Source organism: Tamandua tetradactyla, chromosome 5, assembly GCF_023851605.1.
Source record: "Tamandua tetradactyla isolate mTamTet1 chromosome 5, mTamTet1.pri, whole genome shotgun sequence".
Lineage (NCBI taxonomy): Eukaryota > Metazoa > Chordata > Mammalia > Pilosa > Myrmecophagidae > Tamandua > Tamandua tetradactyla.
In genome coordinates, this window is record NC_135331.1 from 15560438 (window position 1) to 15583375 (window position 22938).

The 22938-nt window shown below is 41.3% G+C and overlaps 1 long non-coding RNA gene across 2 annotated transcripts in view; it reads left to right on the plus strand.

Moving 5' to 3' along the window:
- The window catches only part of LOC143683667 (uncharacterized), a 266606-nt gene extending 254148 nt beyond the window's left edge, over positions 1-12458 (plus strand). For both annotated transcript variants that reach the window (XR_013175582.1, XR_013175583.1), the window contains exon 7: positions 9844-12458. This is a non-coding gene — a long non-coding RNA (uncharacterized LOC143683667). The remainder of the gene's footprint in view (positions 1-9843) is intronic.
- The last annotated feature ends 10480 nt before the right edge of the window (positions 12459-22938 follow it).

Here is a 22938-nt window from a genome sequence, read left to right on the forward strand (position 1 = left end):
AAGCACCCCTTTTTTTCTTCATCAGACCATATATGTGCATACATGGCTGCACACATGTATCTGTGCATGTGTGTGTTTGTGGGTTTCACACACAAACTTATTCCCATACCCTCCCCTGTACATATACACACACACACAGCATATTTTCTTCAAGATGTTTCCCTCTCTAGGACCCCCGAGTTGGCCTTCAGCTAGGTTATGCTGAGTGTCATTTTCATAGTTCATCACTCATTTGTTGTAAGACTAGTTATCTCATTTGAAAGTTGAACACAACGTAGGTATTTACTGGAGAGGACTTGTTGAAAGGATTAAGTAAGAATATGTCTGTGAAACTCATACCTGGCCACAGAAGCATTTAGTACATGCTAGTACTATTATATCATTTCTATTCTTATAAGAAAAAATGAGATTGTTTTATTAGCATGTTCTTTCTAGGTCACATCCTTAAAATTTCACTTCCTGATAAATTATACAGACAGCTCATACAAAGAAGTTCCCCTTTAATCCTGAAGATGCGCAGCACCTCCTTAATTAACAGCCATTGGGAAAAATCAGAGTACTGTCCTCTCACTGTTTATATTAACAGCTTTCATTAATCACACATAAGATAATAGACACTACCATCCACCACACCGTGTGTAAAAAAATACCCCAGTTAATAGTGTCTGAAAAGATGACTCATCCCAGAGAAAAAGTTCAGAACTAAAACTATTTAAACACACTTTAATACTCTTTTAGGTGAATACCAACTCACTGAGGAAATTTAAAAAATAGGAACTAACTTTAATTGTGTTTCTATTATGTAAAAGTGACTTTTCTAAACTAAGTTGATTTAGAATTCTCTATTGTTATGTAGTTAATTTTCTAGAAGGCTAATTTGTTATGTTTAAGTGTGTTTTTAATATGTTAGGCTAGTATTAGTAACCCACATAGATGTTAACCTACTGTATTTGCAAAGTAGTCTTCTTTTCCCCCAGTTTTACCAAGGTGGAAAATAAGGCTCAGCCTGAGTTGTCAGAGCTATTGCTCTCATGCAAAGTAATGGGTGTAGTGGTTTAAGAGTGTGGGTTCTGGAGAGAGATTTCCTGGGTTCAAATCACAGCCCTGCCATTTGCAAACATTTTGGTTTATATCTGGGCCATTTAACATCTCTGTATTTAACATTTCTTACTTATAACGGGAAAAATGAAGTACCTTGCTGACAGTGTGGTTTAGTTAGCTAAATAAGAGAGCTTATGGCTAGTATTTAGGCCAGTGTACGGCACATGGCAAATCTTCAGCAAGTGCTAATTATTACTGTGATCCAGCCCCACAGGCTGCCTTCCTTTTAAACTAGATACCAATCTCATTCCAGCCTCAGGGCCCTTGTACTTGCTGTTCCCTCTGCCTGGAATGTTCTACCCCCAGATCTTCACATAACAGGCTCTTTCTCATCCCTAGAGCTCAGCCTCATCCTGCCCACCTGTCTGAATATCCCCACAAACTCTCTCATTCTGTCTTACTTCTAGTTTTCCTTGGAGTATTAATTACAACATAAAATGATCACATCAATGCTTTCATTGGTTTGTCTGTTGTATATTTACCCCATTGGTTTGTCTGTTGTATATTTACCTAGTGTTTTGCTCAGGGCCTGGCACATAGTAGTTACTCACTCAACACACCCTTGTTGAAAACATGATGAATGGGACAGCCAGGGTGTAAACCCATGTCTGTTGGACTCCAAAATCTGCCCAGGCCAAGCTATTTCCATAGGTGACAAGCCTTTGGCAGGAGTGCAGGAGCCAAAACCCCAGTTCCCCTTAAAGGACACTCAGAGAAGCAGACAGCTGACGGCCCAGACAGGATAAGAACACCAGACCTGAGAAACCCCAAAAGGAACTGAGTTTTCAAGGTTGCTCCAATTTCCATAAACGTTAGTCTTGGAAACAGAACCATCTCAGGGCTGCCCAAAATGTATCAGTCACAATGGGTGAAGTTGTGTGCAGCAACAAACAACTCCCCCAATCTCAGATGCTTAACTTCACAAAGCGTATCTCTTACTTATACTATATGTCCATCAAGGGTAAGCGAAGGACTTGTCATGCATCATTGTCATTATGGTTCTGAGATTCAGGCTGGCAGGGCAGTCACTGCGGCAGAAGGTGAAGAGAAGGTGGTGAAATACACAATGGTTCTAAAAGCTTCTGCCCAAAGGGACATACATCACTTTTGCCCATATTTCACTGGCTAACGCAAGTCCTTGCCCATGAAAAGGCTCAATGGGATGGAATGGCTTAATCTTCCTACAGGGTGGCCCTTAGTTATTGATGGATGCATTGCCCTGAGCTCTGCATCCCACCAGGGGTCAACACTGGGGCCTGGAAAACCTTTTCTGTAAAAGGCCAGGTAGTGAATATTTTATTCTTTGCAGGGCAGACAGTCTATGCTACAACTATTTAACTCTGTCATTGCAGCATGAAGAAAGCCAAAGATAATATGTAAACGAATGGGCATGGCAATGCTCCAATAAAACTTTATACAAACAGGTGGTGGGCCAAATTTGGCCTGGAAGCCATAGTTTACAGAACCCTGGTCTAAAGCATCAGCTGATCTCCCAAACACCTTGTCCCCCCATTTATTGTGCATGCTATAGGTGTTCATAGTTAACATTTCTGGAGTCTCCACTAGGCACCAAGCAGCATGCTTGCAAGCATGATCTCATCAAACAGTTAGAACTCTGGGGAAGAGGTTAGGAGAGGTGATTACATGACTTGCCCAAAGTCATATAGCTGGAAGGGGCAGCACTGGGATTCATGCCCCCGGCTGACCCCAAATTGATCCCTTGACCATTATTCCTCAGTGTCACATCTCCAGGTCACTTGGCCACTTCCACTGCATGGCCATCGGCTTGATGGGAGCTCCTTGACTTCCCCAAGACCTTGTTTTGTTTATCTGTAAAAGAGGGGCAGCAATATCATCCTCCTTACAGATTTATGGCAAAGAGTAAAGGAGATAATGCATATAAGGAGGTTCTTAGAACAGTGCTTGGCACCTGTGCGCACTCAATCAGTGCTACCGATGGGGATGGTGTCTGACCGGTAAGGTGAAGGTACTGAAAGTCACACAAAGCTGGAGCTTCATTCCTGTTGGAGCCCCCCCAACTGGCAGGCTGCTTGGGCTTCAAATCAAGGCTCCATGAGTTTAATCTGTGGATCATATACCAGCTCCCTTTTCTGGGTCTCAGCTCCTTATCCGTAAAATGGAAATAAGAAAATGATAATAAAATTCTATGTGAGGATTCAATAAAGAAAATACAGGTAACGTGCTTAAAACTAAATCATTTATTTGCGAAACACTATGTATGTGCTAGTTATTACATTGTTCTGCAAATTAAAACAGTAGTGGAAATTTTTACAAGTGCTCTTTTCCTTATAGCTATATAGTAATCTGAAGTAAGGGTCAGCAAATTACGACCTGCTGACCAAATCCAGCCTCCTTCCTGGTTTTGTAAATAAAGTTTTATTGAAACACAGCTATATCCCTTCATTTACATAATGTTTCTGGCTGCTTTCCCATTGTAATCGTAGAGTTGAATAATCTTGACAGAAACATTAAATCCAAAAAGCCAGGACTATTTACTAGTTGACCCTTTCCAAAATTGTTGCTTTTCACTTTTTTTTTTTTTTTTTTAACACAGGCAGGCACTGGGAATCGAACCCGGGTCCTCTGGCATGGCAGGCAAGCATTCTTGCCTCCTGAGCCACCGTGGCCCACCCTGCTTTTCACTTTTGTCCTAAAGGATGGCAGTGTCTATTGATAGACATTCAAGGTGAGTGCAATTTTTCTGCTATTACCTCCATATACAGTACGTTCATGCTATATAACAGTAGGTTAAGTTCTTGGATAGTAGATTGCTGAGCCGAGCAGAAAAGAGCAGGAGGTTTCTGAGAGCAAGGGGTGGAAGCTATTGAAAGTGTTGGGCTTCTTTACAGACTAGGCACCTGACCTTTGCCATTAGGAGAGGAGAGCTAGCTGTGGGTCTGCCTGTGGACAATTTTGCACCGATTCTGAATTTTAAAGTTCTTCACTCATAGCTGTTAATAGCTAAGCCACAAAAATCAGAACAACTCCAAATACCTCTGGCTCTAATTTCCACAAATGCTTTATGCAGTGATGTAGCAACAGACATTTTTCATGTGTCTATACTGGGCTAGGTGCTGTGCCAGGCAACGGAATACAGAAACCTCAAAACACTTCATCGTTAGTACAATGGGTCTTAAATATGGCTGGATCTTGATATATGTTGAAAACTCATGAAAGCTATGGCGTTATCCTCCAAATTGCATGTACACATACAAATCTGCACATAGCTTCAGGGACTACCTTCAAAGCCTTTCCAGTGACTCTAGGTTAAGAACCCTTTGTCTAAAGGGGAGACTGGTCTGTAAAAAAAAAAAAAAAAAAGTATAGTAGAAATGATTATAAATAGTGTATTTGAGGTACATGCAAACTAGTGTATGTGTACAGGGGTGAGGTGACAGCACTGCCTACTGGCAATGCACAGAGTTGGGAAGGCTTCTCATAGGGACTGGGACCTGAAGGATGTGTAGAATTTCTCTGGGAGATCTAGAAAGAAGAGAGACAATCCCATCAAACGAAACATCAGTTGGGGTAAGCAGAACTCTGAGAAGGTCCTAATGTGGATGCCCAGAAGCCTAGACTATTTCTAGAATGTCAACTAACATCAGAAAAGAAACTCCCTCTCATCTCTCTGACCGCCCTCCCCCACCACGGCATCAAGTGAGGACCAGAATGACACTGATTCCCTTTTTAAAGTTGTCTGTAATCTAAAGATAGAAGCCTCCATGTTAATAAAATATCATTTTGAAAGCCCAAAATGTCCAATTTTCTCGTTTCACGTTTCATGCCTGAAGGTTTTTTCCCACAGCGTGCTTGATCAGAGTTGCAGTAGCAATTTGAATGTCTCTTCCTTTTTGTCATTTTCTTGAGAGTTAGTGATTATATTAGGAAGATGCCTAAGAAGACTTCCTGGTCATTCTACCCCAGTGAAGTCTGACTGCCTGTGTGTGTGTGTGTGAGAGAGAGACAGAGACAGAGAGACAGAGACAGAGAGACAGAGAGAGAGAGAGAGAGAATATGGATGTTTTGGGAAAACTAGAATTCTCAGGTTATTGAGCATGGGAATACAAAAAGTTTGAGCTAATGCACTATAAAATAAATAGCTGCTTCTAAATGCATGACCCATAAAATAGTAGTAAGGAGTTTCAGTTGACACCTGGGTTCAAATCCTACCTTGGACAAATACTACCTGAGCACCCTTGGGTATCTTCCTTACCCAGTGCCGAGTCTTAGTGTTTTCATCCAGAAAACAGGACTGCTAAGAGAACCTCACTTTGTGGAATAAGATAATGCCCACAAAACCCTCCACACAATGCTTGGCACCATAAGTGCACACACCAAAAAGGGTAGTGTTGTTATCGTCAGTGGCAATAATAGTATCAGTGTTTCTGTCTCTCCGGTAGGAGTATGGCACACTGAGGATGAAGGAGCACGATCTCAAACATCTGGATGACGAGACATGGTGCTTTCCAACTCTGCTTATTTGGCATCCCGGAGACCCAGAAGCAGATGACAGAATGTCAAGATGATTGACTACCCTCTTTCCTTTCCCCATAGAGACTGTTTAGTGGTTGCCTAAATGTCAAGGATGCTTGCCAGTGAAGAAGAATTTGCTTATTTTCCCAAAGACAGTTTGCAAATGATTTCCATGGATTGTAGGATTAGGTGGCCATCCAGATAGGTTTCAAATGCATACAAGAGCCTCGAGGCCCATTGAGGTGAATTACTAAAATGGAGTGGCCTGGAAGCTCCTTAAGCTTTGGGTTTGTATAGAACTACAGGTTCAGATTTCGGCAGTGCTATTTGGGGAGATGAAAGACTCTAAGGAAATCATTTCACCTCTTTGAGCCTCATCTTCCTCACCTATAAACTAGATCCAATTATGCCTTTCCCAAGATTATTCTGAGGATAGATGAAAACCTATGCAGTGTGCCTTGGCACAGGGCCTAGCACACTGCAGGTGCTCTATAAAGTCTACCATTATTATTATCATTCATAATAAAATATACAGTGCATCGGTTCAGATGACTTACATGGAAGCATAATTGAGTGTGGGTTTTGCTTGGCAAGTAAACTGACAGTTTCAAAACTTTCAGGGATCCCCTCTTCCTAGTTTTTCAGGTCTTTTCAGGTCTCTGAACCTCAGTACTGCTTCTATCAAATGGGGATCATAAAACCTCTTCTTATGAATCAGGGTCACTATAAGGATTAAAAATAGCCTATGTGTTTATTTATTCAGTCAATAATTATTTATTGAGTTTCTAATCTGTTCTAGGCCTCCTAAAAGGCACTGGAGATATGGCAATGAAGAAGACAAATTTTGTTCTTTCTTCTAAGAAGCTCAGAAAGTAGAAAGAGAGTATAAGTTATAAAGAAATGTATAAATGTAATGACTTCTTATTCTTATTCATAATTATTTTGTCTTTCTCTCTTACGTCAATACATGAGGTGGAATACATTTTACGTAATTTATTTGAATTGGCCAGACTTTAGGAAGTCCTGTATTTCCTACTGGACATAAGTGCGTAGTAAGTTAATATTCTCTCCCACAATTTCCTGTCCTCCTTGCCCGCCTCTCTCCCACACCTTGGCAGAGTTCATGCTCTCAGGGGCATCAGACAAATGCTGGAAAATGGTTTTAGATATCAATAGCCAGAGATTCTGCTTTGTAGGAATGTGGATCTGGGGTTTCAAAAATCCAAGCACTGAAATATTCTGGACATAACATTTTGGCTGTAAAGACTAGATTTGGAAGAATGGATACAGATTTAAGAGTCACTTGCTTCACTCCAAAGGAGGTCATCTCTAGTCTGGGAAGTGCAAGGAGAATGAAAAGGGAAGCAAGAGAGTTCAGCTTGTGTTTGGCTTGGGGCCCTGATATGGGGCTCTGAACCTGTTCTGTCCTTGCTGGATGGAAGCAGAACATCTGGAAGGGGTCAAAGAACTTAAAATAAGGAGGAAGCTATGCCTCTATTCAGGGCCAGAAGCAGGGTGAGGCAAGCAAGGCATTTAGCCTGAAAAATGGAAAGAAGCATGCATTATGGATGATGGCTCTGCACTTACTTGTGCAACCTTGGAAATAACTGTCCCCTTCAATTGAATGCCTTAGGCTCCGGAATCCTGGTTCATTCTCAAGACAGTGCAAGCGCAGGGTCAGCATCTGAACACATGAGTACCTCCTTCATTTATACCTTAATGCCTCACTCACCTCACCCTAATCCCAGCCCTGTCTCCCAGAGTTCCTCTGAACCAGGCACAGAAAGTGAGCAGAAGAGGAGAGAGGGCTGTCATGGCTAAACTCATGAAGTTGGGCCTGGGAAGAAGCCAAATCCTTCCTGCGGACTAAAGAGTACAATGAAAATAACTAAGGAGACCACAGGGCCTGGATAAACCCAGAGAACAGGATGATGCAAAGGGGTCCTTACCGACTGTCTTGAGGGCTTGATCGGCACTGATAACAATTCAGCAGTTGTCAAGAGGGAGATCTGACAATGGCCAAGGAGCTGATGTACCACATGATCAGCCCTTGGCCCAGAGAGCCTCTAAATCTTAGACACAACTCTGAAGAAACGTGGGGGTGGGAGGTGCTACACAGACTAAGAAAACCTGGAAGTGACTGTGATGGCGTTAGTTAAGCTTTTGTGACCTAGTGGTATGGAAACTCAAAAGAGGAATTAAGTTCCATCACAGGCAAAGGAGAAAAAAACTGTTGTGGGGGGCGAGTCACACCCATTACTAAACATGATCTTCTCTGTGTACAGAACACATAGGGGCTTCACACACCACCTTAATTTCATTGCATATTCTATCTCAGCCATCTCCTTCAGGAAGAGAGTCCTGGTTTTTTAAAATTTCTTTCTTTCTAGTCTGTATTTCAGTTCTAGGGGAAATAAATGCAAGCAAAACTTTTTAAAAAGGCAGAAATTTCTATAGCAGTAATCTTCACCAGGGGGTGATTTTGCCACCAGGTAACACTGGCCATATCTGATGACATTTTGCTAATGGCAGCAAGGCGGTAGAGGCCACGGGTGCTGGTAAATATCCTACAATGCACAGGGCTGCTCCAGCAACAGAGAATTATCCAGCCCCAAATGTCAGTGATGCTGTGGCAAGAAGCTCCACACTCTACAGAAGCTCCACTCTGTGCAGACAGGCGGGAGCACATCATCACACTGTACAGACAGCATCAGGCTGTGCAAAGTCAGGGTCAGATGCCTCTCACCAGTTGGAACAGTTGGGTAGACCATTTGAACACCAACAGATTTATTTTCCATGTTGTACAGCAGGTACCTTGATCCCTACCCTGCCTTCCCCTTAGGGAGACTTAAATGAGAACTGCAGACAGTAAAATCCCAAAAGGCAATTTTTAGAGTAGTTATAAATCGTGAGAATGAGCTGATTATTGAGACAACAATGGAAACTTCTCCCAAGTCTTCCAAGACTCTAGCAGGGCCCCAATTTCCCAGCCCAGAATGACTTTTTTTCCTAGCTGTTTGTACCATGCGTGGGTGAGTGGTACTAGCTCTTGTAGCAAACAGCACCAACTGTGTTTGTGGCCTAACACAATAATTTATTTCCTGCTGATGCAACAGTCCAACTTGGTTAAGTGATTCTCCTACATGATTCTTAATGAGCAGCAACCCAGGGACCAAGTTCCTTCCTTCCTTTCTCCTTCCCTTCTTTCCTTCATTCCTACTTTCCTTAAATTCCTTCCTTCCTTTCTCCTTATATCTTCTCTGTCCCCAGAGGCGTGGATCCTTTGCCTCTAGCTTCACAGATGAGGGGAGAGAGTGTGAGAGGTTCATATGGGCAGTCTTCTTTTAGGGGGCAGACCTAGAAGTGATAGGCATTACCTCTGCTTGCTTCACATTGACCAGAACACAGTCACATGGCCACACCTAAAGGAAGGCAGGGGCATGGAGCCAAACAGTATGTTGAGGACAAAAAGAAAACGGGTTTACTTAACATATAGCAGCCTCTGCCACAGCACTCTTTTCCAACAACCCAAATATAAATAGATTTGGTCTGTCACAGGGTTCTGGGTCATGCAGATGTGGTCTTTATCCTTAGTAAGGAACACATATGCCTCTTGAGGACATTTCACTTTCCCCAAGTCAGAATATAAAGCATGTCTGCCACAAAGCCTGTCTTGCCTTGTCTTCTTTCATTTAGCAAGGGTTTTCTCAGTGCCTTCTGCATGTCAGGCCCTGTGCTAGATGCTGTGGATACAGCAACGAACAAACAAGCAAAAAGATCCCTGTCCTTATGGAGGTCGCTTTCTCTTCCCATTTTTACATGAGCAAATTTGAGTGGGGATTGTTGGGGACTGATCATGTCCTCCATAAAAGGCACGTTCAGGTTCCAACCCCTGGTTCTATGAGTGTGAATCAATTTGCGAATAGGACCTCTGAAGATGTATTAGTTTGTGTGCATTCTGAATGAGGGTGGGCCTTAACCGAATATGAGTGAAGTCCTTATACGTCAAGGGAATTGGAAACAGAAGGAGGAAGCGAGGGAAACCACTCAGAAGTCAGAAAACAACGGAACCCAGAAGAGAAAGGGTTTCCATGTCCATTGCTATGTGACCAAAAATCCAGGAACCCCAAAGATTGCTAGCCAGCCAAAAGATACCAACCCCAGGAGGAAGCAAGCCTTCTCACCCTGAAACCATGAGCCAATAAATCCCTGTTGTTAAGCTAACTCATTATATTGTATTTGTTTCAGCTGCCAAGAAACTAGCTGCAAAATCCCTGCCTATTTCTTCCTTCTCCTGCATTGTACTCATCCTTCACTTATTCAGAATCCAGCAAGATGAGCATCTCCTCTGGGACACCGGGACACAGATGACCAGGACTTGGTCGATGTTCTCAAGGAGTCAGCATTGCAACTACAGGCCAAGAATGACAGCCAATACCTTCTCCATGACCTGGGTATATACGGTCTGTAGCTTCTTCAACTACTGATCTGGTGGGGGATCTGTCCAAAAGAGTGTGCTCCTGACTAAACGACTCTGTCAGAGAATGAGGGACAAGGTAGATCAATGGCTTGGCCAACATATACAGAGTTTGAAAAGATGCAGTTTCACAACAGGAGACTTCATTTGCTATGTCCTGCTGCTCATATTAAATTGATGAGCCTTGCTCTACCTAACCTTTAGCCTAACATGCATTATTACTTTTATAGTAGGAGACTAGATATAGAATTACAGCTCTCAGATGGATAACAGACAGTTGATAAAATATTCAACTTCTCTAGTCATAAAATAAAAACAACGAAACAGAGTTATCATCTTTCATCTAGCAAATGAGAAAATTTTTCTTTGTCTTTAATGAACTATAATATCCAGTTTGGGGCCAGGGTTTGAGAAAATGGACCACATGATAAGCTGTGAGGGGAGCAGAAAGTGCTCACCCTTTATCTACCAAAGGTGTCAATGCTGCAAATTCACCGCTAGGAATTTATTTTAGGGAAATCATGGGAGAACACAAAAATCATGGGAGATACAAAGATGTTCACTGCAACATTATCTGCAGTAGACAAAAACGGGAAAAAACTAAATGTTCAACAATAAGGAATTAATAAATTATGATACCTCCATACACTTAAATGACAAGAAAAGATGTTCATGATATGTTTTTGAGTGAGAAAATGAGGTCATCACGTACTACAGATCCCACTTTTGAAAAAAAATGAATGCATAAGAAAAACACCCAAAGAATGGATATTAAAATAAAAATATTGGTTAGCTCCAGGTGTTAAGTATAAGATTAGTTTTCATTTTGTTCTTTTTTTTGCTTAGATGAGAAAACATATAAAGCTTAGGACTGTGCCTGACATGGAGAAATCATTAAATGGATAATTCCTCTGGATATTATTATGCACCCCATCAAATGAATGGAGTAAATGGTAACTTTTTGTTGTTTAGAGGTAGATAATATCATCAAATACACAGTATACAGAAAGTTTATGATAGAAGACTTTTTTTGTGTTTGTTTTTTTGGATAGAGGCCATTGTTTACCAAAAGGGTTAAAAATGCAGATTCCTCAGGCAGAGAGGCTTAGATTCTAAACCTGCTACTTGGCCATTGGGAAGCTAAGGACGAAAAAAAGTTAATTATATCTTCTGAGTCTCATTTTCATCATTTATAAGACTGAGACAATAATAGCTATATCACAAGATTACTGTGACATGGAAGATTATGTATATAATCAACACATGGGGGCTTTTATGTTTTTAACTGTACTGTGAGAAAGGAATGTGTACTATTTTTATAATAAGAAAAATATGCACATTTAAACATAAGAAAGACACAGACCTTTAAGGACCTGATGAGCTCTCTTCATATTAATGCTGCTACTCATTATAGTGGAAATGCATTTGGTACAGAGCGAGGCTATTGCCAGTTTCAATGAAAAAAAAAGGGTATAAAATGAGATTATAAGAGCTGAAGTTGACAGTGGGGAAGAGAAAGGAAAGAAGATACTGTGAAACTAAAAAGCATCTAGTGCAAAGCTTCCTTTACAGCAATGCTAAAATCTAGAGCAGGAAAGGTGCTGGAAGCATGAGCCTCACCATGTTTACTAGGATTATCTGCTTTTGATATTACCCAAATCCCCTCTAAATCTCAAGAGCAAGGCCTGCTTAATTAACAAGCTGCCTTCGTTTGAATTGCTAAGGTAGTTACCTGCAAGCAAAATGTATAAATAGATATATCGTTAAAATGGGCATAATGTGTTAACAGACAAACACAATTTCCAGGCCATTATCATTTCTTGCCTGAGTCTGAAATGCCTCCTTTGTAGTCTCACTAGTTCTACTCGTCTCCTTTGGGTCTGTCCTAAACATAGAGCAATTCTGTTTAAAAATGTCAGATCATGTCACTGTTCTGCTCAAAACCCTCTAATGGAATTACAAAATTAGAAAACCAGAGACAAAGAGTGATCGCCCCGGAACAATCTTTTTCAGTTGTTTCAACACAATCCTAAATTAAGACTAAGTTTTAAAAAGATTGAGCAGCAAACTTTGAGTTTATTAAATGCTGGGTTGGGATAAGTCTGTGTATGTGTATAGGAATGAGGTTCTACATAAATTAAAATATAAAATAATGTTTCTATTTATCTGCATCATATTTTTTCATTCAAGTTAGAGACATAAGCACTAAAATCTGAACCAAAAGCAAACCTACCAACCAAAACGCTAATGACTTCCATTTCCCTCAAAGTCAAAGCCATTGCAATGTCTTCCTGATCCTTCCTCTCCTTTCATGGTCAACAAAACTATCATTTATTGAGAGCTGCTATGTGAGAAACCCTCCATATGTATTGCGGTTGCCAAGGAACATGCACAAGTACTTAGAAGCATGTATACCACCATCATTCCCATTTTATAGATGAGGATACTGAGTCTTGATCAGTCAAGTCCATTGCTCCAGCTAAGAAGTAACAGCGGCAGGATTCAAACCCATAATTGTCTGGATCTAAAGTATGAGTTTGAATCAGGTAATTCATCATTGGTTCCCTAAACTAGGTCTTCATACTGGGGATATAAGCTAAAAGTCTCTAGCATTTATGAATCCCACCCCCAGGATATCTGTATATCTGTTTTAATAAGTCTGAAAGGAGTAGAGATTCTGGCTTTTTATAAAGCTTCATAATGGAGTCTGACACACAGCTACATTTGAGGAACACTGCATTTATCATTCACTTTCATCTCCATGACAACCATGTCAGTTTAATGCCATCGTTCACTTCCTACAGATGAGGAAACTGAGGTTCAGAAGGTCACCATAGTGGTGATCTCTGATTTTCCTCCCTTTAACCTCTCTATTCTGATCCACTCTGAACCTTTCTCCACTCTGCCATGGGTTCTGGAGGCTGACCTGAATTGACAACATCAATGGACTCCCTTGCCCACTCACTTCTGGTTGGGTGACACCAATACTCGTAGGGCTCTAGAAGGCAGGAAGAAAGAAAAGTCAGGGTGTTTGCTCCCCCAGTCCCTACCCATTCCACTGTGGTTCTGACAGAGGCTCTGTGTTCTTCTACAACTCCAACTCGCATTGCGTGATTCCTCCTCCACAACCATAGCTCTTGTTGGCATCTAGCAACACTCTTTCTGCCCCCTGCCTGTCTCAGGGCTACTGGCGGTAATGGTTCCTTACTGTTGGCAGCCCCTGGGTGTTTCATCATCTCTTGTGAATTGCCTTAACCATGCCCACACCTCTGTAGAGAGTCTCTGCATGAACTTCTCTTGAGCTCGATCTTCTAAGTGGTTCATTGGCTCCCTGTTGTGCTTCTGACTGATATCAAAACCCAGACAGTAATAGAGTGGGCCAGAACTGAACCCAGCTCTGTCAGGCAAACTCCAAATTCCTCCTTCATCAACTAGATGATATCCGAGGGAAATTAGAGCTCTAGGGGTTTATAAATCTTGCAGCCTTTCAGAATTTGGTGTTTCAAATTCAGGGTGGCTCTATCCACCATTTTACTTGGAGTCTGCCACACGGGTTCACTTTTGATTTCTCAGCCTGATGGGGAAACTTGGGAGATGAGAATATAGAGGGAAGGAATGATGCATGCTTGCAAGTCTTGGACTTGTCCAATCCAGGACTTGAACCCAGGCATCTTGCCTCTCAGCTAGAGCTTCTGCACTATCCTTCAGACCTGGCGAGGTGGTGAAGTCAGAAACCCAAGGTAGCTGAGTCTGACCCAAACAAGCCCAGGAGAGCTACCAGAGGAGGACAGACTTCTGAAAATGAAGGCATTTATTATTTAAACATTGATTTCTCTGTTTAAATCATACAGTTGGAAAAGGCTTTCCATTTGTAAAAGTCATTCTTTAATGGCAGATCAAAGTCCACCGACATTTCACTGGACTGTAAGTTCTTGTGAATGCCAAAGAGGTCTGAGTCTAGCATGTAGTGACTTCTTGTGGATGCCAAAGAGGTCTGAATCAAGCCTACAGAGCAGGATCGGGAAGAACCAATTCAGGACAAGGCTGAGCCTTTCTTTTTCCCTCTTGGAAATGGATATAATAAGCTTCATTAGCTTCCTGTGTATGTCAACATTCAGCCAGGAAAATAGGAACCCCTCTTGATCTTTCACACAGAAGGAATTTAACACAGATAATGGATTACTCAGATAATGGAACAGTGTAGAAGCCAAACTATCAAACGGGAGGCAACCCAGAGATTAGCAACATCAATGAGATGCTACTGTTCTTAGGCTGGAGATAAGCAAGAGCTGACTGTCAGGAATTAGATCTATTTGAGGAGCTGCTCAGTAAGAATTGGAACCAAGAGAGTAAAGGTACATCACAAAGACATTCCAGGTTCTAGGGAAGGAGAAATAGACTCCATCTCTTGGTGTGTGCAGTGACATGCACACACAAAAAGAAGGAATTGGTGGTGGTTGTCTTTGGAGACTCTACTACAATATGCATTTAGGTAATTATATTGTCTTGGTGAATTGACACTTTAACCACTTTCTCATTATACTATGCTCCTTTTTATCTCTGACAACACCCCTTTATTTGAATTCTGCTTTGTCTAATATTAATATAGTCATTCTAACTTTGGGACAATTAATACTTGCATGGTATAACTTTCCCATCTGTTTACTTTTAATTGATCTGTGTTTATACCTCTAAGTTGAATCTTTTGCAAACACATGTTCACATACAGCTTGAGGCTATATGTGTTCCAGAAAAACATGTTCTTAAATCTAATCCATTCCTGTGGGTACAAAATCATTGTTAAGTAAGATATTTTGACGAGGCTACTTCATTTAAGGTGTGACCCTCCTCATTCAGGATGGGACTTAACCCTACTACTGGAGTACTTTATAAATGGAATGAATACAGAGAGACAGACTAGGCCACAGAAGAAAGAAGCTGGAAGCAACAGAACCCAGAAGAGAAGGGAGAGATATTGCCATGTGCCTTGCCGTGTGACAGAGGAGCCAAGGATCGCAGGCAGCCAGTCTTTGGGAAGAAAACATCATCTTGATAATGCCTTGAATTGAACATTTTCTTGACCTTAAAACTGTATGCTAATAAATTCCCATTGTTCAAGCAAAATCATTTCACAGTATTTGCTTTAAAAAAGCAGCATCAGAAACTAAAACAGACTTCGGTACCAGGAGTGAGGTGTTGCTATTGCAAATACAAAAAAAGTGGAAATGCCTTTGGAATTGGGTAACAGGCAGAAGCTGTAAGAATTGTGAGGCATCTGATAGAAAAGGCCTAGACTGCTTTGACACGACTGTTGGGAGAAACATGATGCTAAAGGTATTTCTAATGAGAAATGAGCAAACAAAATACTTTTTTAAAGATATAAGATGGAGTTCAGGAAGCATAATTGTCAGCCAGTTCTTGGTACTCATTTTGAACTCCTTGGGTCTTAAATCCAAACCAAGTACTTCAGTTTCCCAGGGATTTTTTATTTACTTATTACCCCATTTTGAATGCATTGAATGATATGTATATGCTCCCTCTCTGTGCCAAGTCCTGTGCTGGGAGGGGGGTGAGGTCATCATCAAAGAGATGAAATAAGATGTAAATCATGATCGTGATGCTTTAAACACCTGTATCAGAGATGGTGAAAGTACACTTATAATACTCTAACAGAAAGGCAGTTTTGATAAATCTCTAGAGTGTTCAGGAAGCCCAGAAATGAGAAATAATACATTTATTTGGAAATACGAGGGACAAGAGATAAATCTGGATAAGTTGCTGGTTGGATCAGACTGTGTTGGGCTTTGAACTTGATACTAAGTAATTCAGACTTCTGGGGGAATATCAATGGCTTTGGAGGAACTTTTGTGTAGTAATTTTGTATAGTAATTTGTAGTGACTGACTTTGATGTTCTCCTATTTACTCATGTTTACCTAAATATACTCTTCTGAAAGCATAAAGGGAGGAGTGAGGAAGCTGGAGGAAGAAAACCCAGAAGGGGAGAGAGTAAAGTTAAGGTTGCATAAATGGCTACTAAAGAATCCATTTACATTTGATGCAGGCATCAGATCTCTGGTTCTCTGTTCTGGTGATTCTGGCCTATACCTGCCCCTTTCTTTCCTGGGCAATGATGCCAAAACAGGACCATGAAATTCAGTAGGACAGGCTGGGTGCTTTGGAGTCATCGGAAGCCACGTCCTGATTTCTGATTGGTCCTGGATAGACCCTTTATATGATCATATTTGCTCTTTCAATGCATCAAATCAAGACGATGGTCCCCTCTATTTCGCCACGGTCTTTATCCTGAATAATTTTCTTGATCTTCCTTGAACACCAAGATTGGATATGTTTTTAAACTTCAGGACTTCTGACCTGTTTTTTTGTTTTGACTTTACCTGACAGAGCTCTTCTGGGGTCCCCTTCATCAAACCAATTTGGCTTTCCTCTCTCTCACTAGATCTCCCTACAAAATCCTTCCTTGGGGTGAAGTTTTGACCTAAGTATTCTGATTTTAGCATAGAACAGTGGAGACCAGGTGTGCCACTCCTTTGTGCCCTCTCTTCAGTTTATCCCAGTTCTGAAAGTAGGATCCACTTAACTTCCTTTAAGGAGGCAAAAAAGCACTTTGGTGAAAATTGTGGTTTCAGAGGAAGGCCTGGATTCAAACTGGCTCTGAAATTTTGTAGATGAGTGAGCCTGCCCAGGATACTTCACCTCTTTATAGGGAAAGATTGGGAAGATAAGTTTCTATTGGGATTAAATAAAATCTTGAAATATAAAGCACCTAATTCAAGGCTGTTTTTCTTCTTGCATCTTGGGTATAAAATGACAGCTTTAGCTGCATCTCTCACTCATCTTGGCTTTGGGGAGCTGCATCTCTCACTCATCTTGGCTTTGGGGAGTTTTAATCAATATTTGGAAAACCCAGTGATGGTGTCCATGATGGCCTATCTATCATCCAGATGAATGATTTATTATTTAACTGTTCTCATTTAAGGTACTTATGACCTCAGTCCCCTCCTCTCTTAGGCTGCTGTCTCCAGCTGGTAAAAGTAAAAATAAACCACAAAAACAACGGAATCCTTTCCCAGGATTGCTCAATGCCATCTGTTTATGCCCAAAGCCCCCTAGCCATGTTACTGATACAGCCGCAGACTATCTCCATGCAGGGAACAGTGACTTACAGGAACTCTCTGAGATACTCCTGATTTCTTTCATAAAATGGCTCCCTAGATCCATTATGATGGATTGTCAATAGTTTTAGAACTGTCTCCTAGAAGTGCTTATAGAATAATGAGTTAACATTCATTGGAGACCTACTGTGTACCAGACACTGGACTAAGCCTCTTAAGCAGATTCTCACTTTGATTCTTCGTTGCAGTCTTGTGGGGCTTTTCCTTAGCCCCATTTTACAGATGAGGACACTGAAACTCAGCAAATGTAGGTATCTGCCCAGTCAGTTGCTGACTAGAGCCCAGATTCACATCCTGTTCTGTCTATATCAATCAGCCTCTGCCGCCTCCTTTCAAAGACCTTCAACTCTCAGCGTATCCATTGTGTGGGAACAGACTACCACACTGTAATACTTTTATTTTTTTAACGCAGTTAGTTTTCAAACCCTCCTCCCCTTCTCTCATCCCCAACATTCATTCTTTTATGGAACCTTCAATACATGCAGCCTTTGAAAGGAAAAAGGAATTTGAAAGCTCCAGTGAAATGAAAATGCTGGGGCTTCTTTGAAACTTAAGTAGCATTAGAGGCAATTACATTTGTGCAAATGTAGAAAGGCTTGCTGCTATTTCTGATCCCCCCCACACCCCAAGGCAATAAATTGGAGGGAGGGCTATTAACTATTTCAGAGCACAGAACACGAGGTAGCAAAGGCAGTGATTTGTTTTTCTCACCTCAATTGTCAGTATAAGGTAAGGACACCTCTCTTCACAGTGAAACTGATGTCAGTTTACTCAGATACATGTTGTTTTTTTTTTTAACTCTCAAAAGATGTTTTTGTGGGAACAGGATTACATGGTAATTACTATGCACACCTACATGATTCATCCTTTGGAAAAAAAAGGAACACGCTAATAAAATACAATCTTAAATCTCTGCATTTAGTGATAACTTTTACTTCCTGTTTTTTCCCCTTCATGGTAGTATCTGTTGACCTAAATGCAGTATTGTTTTCACAAATATGTATTGGGATATGGCTAAAAGATGGGGATGAAAGGATGATGAGAAAAAGGGTATATGAGATGCATTTAAAATATCTGAAGATGCAAATATAACAATTTCATTTAAAAAGTAAAACTTGCAAAGAAATATAGCTGAGGTAAGAAACAAAAATTCTGCCTAACTTCTTAGAAACATTTTTTTTTTCAGTTCTCTATTATTCCAAAATTGAGTAGCTTCAAATGGCAATTTATACTTTTTCAGAATTCTATGATTGGGGCTGGGCTCAGCTGTACCGTTCTTCTGCTCCATGCAATGTCAGCTGAGGCTGAAATTTTAAAGATGGACATAAAACTTCTCATGATGCCTTGGCTGGCATGGCAAGACCAGCTGGGGCCTAAGTGTCCATCTCTCTCTCTCCTCACATGACCTTTCCCTTGGATAGCTGGGGCTCACTCACAGCATGGTCGTCTCAGGTTAACTGGACTTCTTACATGGCGGCTGGCTTCAACGAGGCAAAAACTGCCAGTTCTTTTAAGGCCTGGACTCATAAGTCCCCAGACATTGTTTACTCCATATTCTATTGGTCAAGGCAAGTCACAAGGTCATCCCAAGTTCAACGGGAAAGAAAGAAACTCCAAGGAGCTGGCCCAGAGGAGAAGGGGAGTCACCAGTGGCCATCTTTGGAGACTATCCACCTCATTGGAGCTGGAAGGTGTTTTAAATATGTTCTGATTAACAGAATATTCTACAATAATGAAAATGAACTGGAGCTACATGCAGGAGCACTGATAACTCTTCCAAACATGACAATGATAGAAAAAAAGGACGCAAAATAATTCAAACTGGATGATTCCATTTATAAAGTTTAAAATTGAGCAAAAACAAACTACATTGTTAATGGATGTACAGATAGGCTATCATGACTACAAAGTAAACAATAAAATAAAAGTGAAATTAGTACTTAAGTTCTAGGTAGGATGCAGGTGGTTGTAACAAAGAAATGACATGGGAGGCTTCTGGGTGCTTTTTTCCTGACCTGGGAGGTGGTCACATGTAGGAGTCATTTAATTGCTAAAATGCTCATTTATATGTATTTTCTGCTTGTATGTAATTGTTCTAAATTTTAAAAATGTTAAAAGTTACATGTAGGCTAAATTTATATTGGCCTGTGCATACTTCATGTGCAGCTCAAAACTCTGGCCAGCACACAGCGTGCTGAAACAGAAAAGTGTTAGTGGACCTGCTGTCCTGACTAAAATCTCAGGTTAGCGTACACTAATAATAGCCATTGATTTTTGAAGTGGTAATATGTAGCAGGCTTTCACCAGATGGTTGAATATATTATTGTACAGAATCCAGAGAAAAACCTGAGAAATAGGTATGATGCCTGTTTTCCAGAGAGACATAGCAATGGCTTATGAAGTGCAATTCTAGGGTCACACAATGTTGAACACAGTCTGTCCAAGTCTGAACTTCCTTGGCACAGGCATCCTAAACATCAGCACATTTCACCCATCTTCTGTCCTCTAGCTGGTCAAATCCAGATCAGGCAGCACTCAGGTCACTGCCAGCACAAAAGCGCAATTGTTCAGGCCCTGCTCTCACCGGGGAAGTGGCCCATCACAACCACAGGGCACTTGGCTGAGTGTCAGGCACTGATGGAAGGCTCTTCTCTTGGCTGCTGGCTGTTGACAGGCTGAGTGGCTGCCTCAGCCATGCCAGGATGGAATAAAGCTGCCCAGCACCCAGGATCAGCCGACCAAGGCAGTGCAAGGGCAGTGGAAAGAAATGGCCTCCAAATTCCAGGAGTCACATGGTGTTTATTCTGAGGCCACCCTCCCTTCACCCACTCCGCTAGAAGCTGCTGCTGCCTAGAAGGGCTCATGCTGGAGAGACTCCGGATTAAATAACAGGGTAATAAGGAGCACGTCTCTGTTTTGGTTTGTACAGACCATGCCATTTCAAAGGGACAAGAGCAAAGTCTTTAAGGGCCCTTACTGGGGTCTACTGAACCATGACCTAATTAAATCTATTGGAGGAAAAAAAATCTCTTGTTGAAAAAAAGGGGGGTTGGCATTGTTTCTTTTGAGAAATTATTTAGCCTTATGATGGTACTTACTTTTATGGGTACTAGAAAAACATACACTTGAATACTATGTTGTCATGAGTAATTTCAAGAGGGATGGGGTGGGCAGAAGGAGGGGGTGTTCTCCATGTTGACAATGCTTATATTGTCAAAACTCTTCTAAATTCATTATTGTGTCCTAGTCTCCCAGCTGCTCTGTGAAAGCGAATAGGTCAGATATCATCAGCATAATTTTAAAGATGAAACTAAGAATTAAAGAGACTCTTTTTCAAAACTCATGTTTAGAGAGTAAACTGTTTTCTCTTTTCTTCACATTCAAAAATGAGGAATTTTTGAAGAACGATGATTATGTGAAAAGTAATACAAATACCATGGATATGAAGACATAGAAGAAGAAGAGGAAGAGGAGAAAGAAAAAAATGAAGGAAGAGGAGGGAAGAGGGAGAAGAAAAGAGATGGCAGAGGAGGCCAAGGAGGGAGGAGGAGAAAAAAGAAGGGTAAGGATGTGGGAGAAGAGGAAGAGGAAGGAGAAGAGAAAAAGGAGAGAATAAAGGAAGAGAAAGAGATGGAGGGACAAGAGGAGAAGAAGACCATCTAGAAGTGGAGTTTCTTGAGCACCTTAATAGGTACCATTTGCTGTACAAGGTTCTTTATTGCCCACTCTTCCCCTGGAGAAGCTGCTGCTCCACCACAAACCTAGAACTTGATCCTATGTTGGATAAGTGGCTCAAGCTGACAACTGTTCACATTTTGAATGTGAACAAGAGTACAAGAGTCTCACTGCAAGGCTGGGATGATTTCTCTGTCTTGTGAATTTGGGATAGAGGACTCTGAGACAACATTTAGACTCTGTTTAGGCTTTTACTGGTGAAGCTGAGAAGAGGACTGCCATGTTGAGCAGTATTAATAGAGCAAAGAAAGCCCATCTACAGAGAAAGAGAGGAAAAGAGGATACACTGAAGGAATGGTGGGGACTGAAGGAACATCAGAGAGAAGGGTGACAGAACCCAAGGTCCTCATGAGGCCCCAAATCTATTCCCTACTTTGAGCAATTTCAGGGTTCCAGGGACCCTTCTAATAAATTCTCTTCCCCCTCAGTTAGTTTGAGTGGCTTCTGTTTCTTACAACCAAGTGAGCAATATATTAACTCCAAGCCTTTTGACAACTTAGGCAAGTATTACTACTTGACAGAGTAAAAAGGCATAGAGTGTAAACTACGTGCTCAGTCACATCATTAGCACTGCAGGACTGGGACAGGAATCAAGGCCCCTGAAAGCCTGAAATCTTTTTGCCCAATAGAGGCTGTGGCTGAAGAAGTCTAGAGGAGTTTAGAGTCACATCCCTGTTATTTTGCCATCCAAATCCAGATTCCTTTTGTTTCAAATAAAAAAAAGAACCCTGCTCAAGGTCATACAACTTTTTTTTTATTTTAGAAAAAGAAAGTTATTTCTCATTTATGAAGTCTGTTTCAGAGATATAATTCGCTGTAGGCATGGCTACATTCAGGCACTTAAACTTATTTTCAGAACCTATTACTCCCTCTCCCTCAGCTTTAATTCCTCTCCATGGGCTTCATCCTCAGGCAGGCCTTCTGTGGCGAAGACGGCCAGAAAGAGCTCCAGGGGTCTACCCTTCCACCAGGGGCCAAGGAGAGCCACTTTACTAATTATACTAGCAAACCTCCTAAGGATGCCTTTCATAGGCTGATTTGAGTCAAATGTCCACTCCTGGACCAATGGCTAGCCAGGATTATGGAATGTTTGGATTGGTCAGACCTAGGTCATGTGTACATTCTCCCATGCAGGGGCCACAGACAGCCCTGCATTTACCATATGGCCTAAGAGTAGGAAAGGAGTGATAGATTGAGTGAAAAACCATATTTTCACTCAAAGAAGGGAGGGTGGATGTGGGGTAGACTGAAATGACAGACATCCAATAAACACTTGCTAAATCAGTCCAGTCAGGACTTCTGTCATTGATACATCTTCCATAATTCTCATTTGGGTCAGCGGGCTTGGATAACTGTAGGCATTTTGAGAGCAATTAGTCCATATTGCTCAATGCACAGATAAAAAGTTAAGTGATCTGCCCCAGGCACATGTCTGTTGAGAAACAGAGGTACCTAGACTGGGATGACAGGATGGTGAAGCACCCTAGTGTCTTCCTTTCCAGGACAGCTTTGACTAATCCAGCAACTGCGCATCTGACCAGTTTAGGGTTTCTCACCACTTCCCAACAAGACTTCTGGCATTGCCTTGACCATGGGGGATGTGACAAGATGATATCAGAAATCCAAATGCAAAACAGGCTTTCCCACATCCCCATTAGCCAACAATGAGTATTTGCTACACATCATTTTTTCACATTTGTAGACATTTAAATGCTTACATTTTAAAAAGCACATATAAATAAGGAAAGGGGCATGCAGAGTACTATTGATGCAATTACTCTTTTGGATGCACAACAAAGAGTAGTCACCCAAATGTGTTACCATGTAAGGTCTTGAGCTGTTTTCTAAAGAACTTCCAAAAATGCATTAGTCACTCTTTGCTTCTAATGGCTGTTTTCAGGTCTATGTAGAGAGTGGTCTATGACTTAGAGCAGGGG